We start from the raw sequence: 6,000 nt of genomic DNA, 5'->3' as shown, positions 1-6,000 counted from the left end.
ACTCTCCATCATCTATGATGCAGTCCTGGTCTGGTGGGCAGGTTTGAGAGGACTGGAGGTTGGCCCGTATGTCGCCTCTCTACAAAAAGGGCAGGGAGGAATACTCTGGAAATAAAAGTCCATCTTTATCTACTACAACTGTTTCATCCTGGCATTGCTTGGTCAGCCATGTTCTGCAGAAGTTCGTCAGCTGCCAGAGCATGGTGAGCAGTTTGCCTGAATGGGCAGCTCAGTCCAACGCAGCCCTTCAGTTCTCATTCCCTTAGGGACTGAGAGGAAATAATAAGCAGGTTTTCAGGCCAAGCTAAACTAATGGCACTCATTAAGAAACTGGCTGCTCGTGGCCTGGATAGGTGTATTTTAAACTGGGGGAAAAAAGCGGCTGGATGGCCAAGCCCAAAGAGTGGTGGTAAATGGCATCACATCTACTTGGCGACCAGTCAAGAGTGGTGTCCCTCGGGACTCAGTATTAGGGCCAGTGTTGTTTAATATCTTCATTGATGATCTGGATGGGGGTCATGTAATTTTGCAGACAATACCAGTCGGGTGGGTGTGTTGATCTGCTGGAGGGTGGGAAGGCTCTGCAGAGGGATCTGGGCAGGTTGGATGGATGGGCTGTGCCAATGGTTTAACAAGGAAAAGTGCTGGGTCCTGCACTGGCTGGAAATCTACTTGGTGGAAAAAGACTGGGGGGTGCTGATTGACAGCTGCTGAACATGAGCCAGCTCGTGCCCAGACAGCCAAGAAGGGCAACGACATCCTGGCCTGTATCAGCAATGAACTGGCCAGTAGGCCCAGGAAAACGATTATCCCCTTGTACTGGGCACTGGTGAGGTGGCAACTCAAATCCCGTGTTCAGTTCTGGGCCCCTCAGTGCAAGATGGACATTGAGGTGCTGGAGTGGGTTCAAGAAAAGGAAACAAAGGTGGTGAGGGGTCTGCAGAAGGAGCTTAGGGGGAGCAGCAGCGGGAGCCAGGTTGTTCAGTGTGCAGAGACGGGTGGGCAGTGCCCTCCTCCCCATCAGCACGGGTGGAGGCGGAGCGGGCGCTGCGCGCCTCAGATGTAAAAGCGCTGCGCGGCGCTGCTGTGCCCGCGGCGCGCCCTCGCCTGCCCCAGAGCCCGCGGGCGCGGGGCTCTCCCGTCGGCGCGGTGAGTGAGGGGCGCGGAGCGGGCCGGTGCTGGCCGGGCGGGGGGCGGCGCCGCGCGGGGCGTCCATTTTGTGATGGAGCCGGGCGGGCGCGGAGGGCTCCCGGGGCCGCTGCCTTCTCTCCCGCCACAGCAGCCATCCCTCCATTTTATCTCCTTGGTGGCACGCTTGCTTGCGGCCGCGCTCCGCGGCGGGTCCGTCCCCGAGCGCTGCTGGAGCCATCCCTTGTCCCCCGCCTCTCCACATCCCGCGCTGGCGGCGGGGGTGTTCCAGCTCTTCTGCTGAGGGTGTGATCCCTCAGGATGCTGGGGCTGCGCTGCCGGCGGGAAGGGCCTTAGGCTGGTGCGGGGATGGGACCTGCTGCCTTTGGCGCCCCGGCGCTGCCTAGCACGTCCCTTGTGGTAAGCACTGCGGCCTCCAGCCACGCTTTCCCTCTTGCAGAGCAAGCAGTAAGCGAGGGCAGGGTTGGGAGGCGCCTATGCGTGCACGTTGCTCCGCTAACCCGCTTTCTTGCTTGTCTTCGCTTTGCAACGTGCGCAGTGCCGTGGAGGTGAAGGCCCAGGTGTCAAGGAGAAACCCCGGGCTGTTTCCCTGGCGGTCTTTCCATGTCCCAGATAGCTCCTGGGTGGCTGCTGTGCCGTTCTGTGCGTTGCTTTCCCTTAAACAGTGCAGCGGTGGTTGAGAATTTACCAAAAATGCAGGTATTGTTTGTAGTGCGGGAGTCAGCCCCACACCCTGCGAGCTGCTGTGCTCTGCTGTTCCTGAACCTGCTCTGTGATGAGGACTGGGGCTTGTTTCCATGTTGTTTGTCAGCATTTTGCAGGCAGCTGGCCTGACTAACAGATGGATTCTTCTTTTTTGCATATGTATGTGTGAATGTTTGAGGCAGAGTGGGAAACCCACTAAGAAACCTCTAGTGGTATTTTGTATGTAGCTAAGGCTGGACAGAAAGATTGGAACTACATGCAGGCTATAAACATAGCAGTTGCAGCTCTAACAAGTTCTCAGGCTGCAGATGGGGCAGAAAGGCTGAGGTGATCATGGTATGTTGCACCTATATAAGTTAACTGCCTCGGCTGAGTGTGTTTGCACACGTGGTCATTCACACCTGTTAATGTTCGTGCTGGAGCAACAGCCTCATGGTGATGCCCAGCGTCAGGTGAACCGGTGGACACAGCCTGCTCTATGGGCTCCACTAAGCCCTGGGGGCAAGCGGGGAAGATGTGGTCACACACATAGGTGCTGTACAGGAACCTCTGCGGTGGAACAGCTCTGCCTCTTAAGGCCGTTCACTCAGCATGGCTTGGTTGTCTGCTGTCTCCAAGTCAGAGTGAAATAAAAAGAACACTTGGAGAGAACAGGTGGGAACTCCATATACTTCTGTTGCCATCAGCACTCAACTGAAATGCCTTTTAGCCAGGATTTCCATATAATGCAGAAGAGGACTGCACAGGCTTCATAGCTGTAAGTGCTGACCCTGACACAAAGGAGGAGCAAGCTTGTTGATTGCCACAGCTCTCAGAAGTTATTTGCTGTCAAGTATTTTAAGTGTTGTGCATTTTGAGTTATCTGAAGGGAGCAGGCCTTGACTGTGCTCTACCACGTGTGCTTTAAGTAGTCAAATTAGCTTTGAAGTAAACCCATTTCCTGAGCAGAACTACATTTTATGCTGGTTTGCTGGGATGCATAAAGTTTGAATCTTGCTGCTTATAGGCTTGTGCTTATCACTGAGGAGATGTGTTCAGAAAGCACTCCTCATTTCAGGTGGGTTGTAATGGAACCCTGAGGCTTCTCATTCAAGCAGTGAGACCTTTGCTCTGTCCAGTTCCTCAACAGGTTAATGAGACTTCAGTAGCCTTTTAGAAATGTCATTTCCAGTTACACTGTAGCTTTTGGAGAGTAGGAAACAAAGTGGTAACTTTAGTTCCCTTGGCTCTTACCTGTGATGCTGTAAACGTCAGTGTGGAGTGGGGCAGGAGGAAAAGAGGGTGATTTACTCTGTGTGCAGATGTGTCCAGTGATGCTGGCTTAATCCTGGTGAGGTTTATTAGCTGGGCCACTGTGGTGCCTAAGGGGAGCAAGGGATGTTGCAGAGCCCCTTAGCCTCTAGTGAAGGATGAGCTAAGAAGTCCTGTTGGCTTAACTGAGTATGTGGAGAAGCTAGTGACACTGGTCAGCAGAAGTGGGAGGCTGGGTGGCAGGCAGAGCTAGTTCAGTGCTTCTGGGTAGAGCTGGTTGGTGTCCAGTCAATACTGACTCGGAGTTAGTAACCCAGGGTGGATCATTTCTGCTATGTATGTTGGTGTGCTTGGCAGTATCCTAGGATTTTTTTTTCCATTACCTGTTATATCCTCCTAGGATATATCCTAGGGCCAAAATCTTTGCAAATCTCTCATTTACTGGATGGCGTTGATTCATCTCACCAAATGCAGTCATATCTAAGGTAGCCAGCCACTGCTCCTGTTAAGGTCAGTCAGGGGAGGAGTGGAGTTCCTGGAGTGTGATTCATCTCAGCTTTTCCACTAACTATAAAAGGAGGATTAGCCCGGATGTGTAAGTCTGAGCTATAAATGTTGTCAGTGTTTGTCTCAATGGGCTGTGAGCTTCTCTGATTCCTCAAGTGACTTTGGGAAGCATTGTGGCTGTTGGTACTATGTGGGGGTTCGTTCTGGTTTGAGCACTCCCTCCTTAGTGCTGTCATTGCAGTGTCACTGGCTACTTAAACCCACTTAAAAAGGGGAGAGAAAAAGGTACAACTGAATCTGTTGGCCAAACAAAACATGGGGGCTGTCACCTGCCCTGTGACAGGATTCCTGACAACTGCTGGTGGTTCCTGGGCAGTTTGGGGGTGTCAGGGATCAGGAGATGGGGCTCCCACACTCCTGCTGCCGTTCGTAGAAACCAAGGCACTGTACTCGCTCTGGCAGCACTGTCTGGAGCTGCCTTCCCTCGATGGTGGGTCAGCAGCTGCTGCCCTTGCTAGGATCCCTGACTGTGCTGGAGACCACCAAGATAGTGGCTCATAAATCCTGTGAATGGTACCTGGTACAGTGCCTTATTTCAGAGTTTATAAAATAAAGTACTTTAAGAGTTTGGGTACCAGGTGCAGTTTTGAGTTTCTGAGTTTCTTTTACTCTATTGAAAAACAGTTCAGAAAACTTTATTTCACAGAGGTGCAGGTTTTGTGTGTTCAGAAGTTGCAGTAACTGCTATAGAAAAAATGTGCTACTAGCTTCTGTGCCAAGCAGGATCCCTTGTGAAATTTTCCTGTTCATCTTACCTGTTCCTTAGTGCTTCCCGCCGTGTCTTGTCCCCTTTTCTGAGAAATACGTGACTGCTATATTTACTAAACTACTAACTTTATTACTATCTACGTAATATTTTGCTAATATTTTCCTACACCTCTTCCTCCTGCCTTGTTCTGAGGTAAGGAATAACTTTTAGGCTCCCTTTTACAAGCTGTCTTTCCTGAGCTGTACAGATTTCACAATTCACTCTTGCCTCATCCTTGTCGTTTGTGTATTTCCTTGTAGATCTCATTGATCCATTTATTTTTCAAACTACAAGGATGAGGATTTTACTCAGTATCCTGTTTCTGAGGACTTGCAATTAATAACTGTTAGGATTTACTGAGTGAGCTATGCTTGAAATTTAGTGGCTGTTTGACCACTATATTGAGCCACATCTAAAATTTACTATAAGCCACTCTGGAGTTCAAAAAAAAAAAAGTAAATTGAACAGTGAGCTTTTTATTTTAGTATGTTTGTCCCTGGTACTGATTCAGGCAGATAGTTAAAATCCTCTCTACCGTATCATTTATTTATTCCTGGAACGCATTCTGTCAAATGAGAAGGTGTTTTCAAAATCAACATCCATGTGTGCTGTGACCCATATTGTTATTCCTGGCTGTGCGTAAGCCTAACTGCCTTGTTTTGCCAGGTCTAACCTGAGTTAGCAGCTAGGTTAAGTCTTTGACGTTTCAGCTGGCAAAGTAATATAGTATGGTGTGTCTAGAAAATATTTGCTAATGAGTTAGCAGTGTTTGAGTGAGGTCATCTGAACGCTGCACAGATAGCTCAGTGCTCTGTGCAGAGGTGATGATGTCTGGAAGGTAGAAGGCAGTGGTGTCCCAAGCATTTGGGGACGCTTACCTCCGCAGCCAGTGCACTTGGAACCGTAAGAAAACCAGTGTCTACACTGGTGCTGCTCTATCTGTCTACAGTGGACCATGTCAGTTCAGTGGTTTGATTAAACCAAAGGTGAATTTGCTTTGGCTGTGGGGTATTTGTGGGATGTAGTTTAGTGCTATGTTCCATCGCAATAAAAGAAGTACCACACAAAATCACCTTTTAATTTTTATGGGTGAAGCATACTGAGATCAGGGTTTGGGAGAGCTTACACCCAGAGGATCTGCTTCCCCAAACTGCTTCTGCAGTGGGGTAGGGAGGTGGTAACTGTGTCGATAGTGGATGAACAGAAGGCTCTGCTGTGAAATCTGGAGTCGCTAAACAAAACCCATTCTGCAATATAGGAGGAAAAAAAAGTACAAGCTATAAACAATAACAAAATCAGACTACTGGTAATACTAGTAGTAGTTTCATTTGAGAATGCTGATATAGGAGGTTTATTTGGATGTGTATGTGGCAGCAGTAAACTTACTGTACAAAAGATTACTGTGATTTGATTAGTGAACTGTTTCCTTAAGCTGAGGAAAAGCTTGACTTCATCAGGTGAAATATTGTTAAACTAGTTGGAAAAACTGTGGTGTTTAGGTAGTAGAACTAGGTTATTTTGCTGAAGTGACTCTCTTATAAAGCAAAGTAGATGTGACATATCTTTAAAAGATATTCCAG

At 48.9% G+C, this 6,000-nt stretch overlaps 1 protein-coding gene across 2 annotated transcripts in view; it reads left to right on the top strand.

Moving 5' to 3' along the window:
* Positions 1-1,087: 1,087 nt before the first annotated feature.
* SLC7A1 (solute carrier family 7 member 1) overlaps positions 1,088-6,000 on the top strand; it is a 47,708-nt gene continuing 42,795 nt past the window's right edge. For both annotated transcript variants that reach the window (XM_034060036.1, XM_034060035.1), the window contains exon 1: positions 1,088-1,149. The gene's annotated coding sequence lies outside the window, so the exon portion shown is untranslated. The remainder of the gene's footprint in view (positions 1,150-6,000) is intronic.

Source organism: Melopsittacus undulatus, chromosome 2 (genome assembly GCF_012275295.1).
Source record: "Melopsittacus undulatus isolate bMelUnd1 chromosome 2, bMelUnd1.mat.Z, whole genome shotgun sequence".
Lineage (NCBI taxonomy): Eukaryota > Metazoa > Chordata > Aves > Psittaciformes > Psittaculidae > Melopsittacus > Melopsittacus undulatus.
The sequence above is the reverse complement of the archived record's forward strand: the minus strand, read 5'-3'. Positions and strand labels throughout refer to the sequence as shown.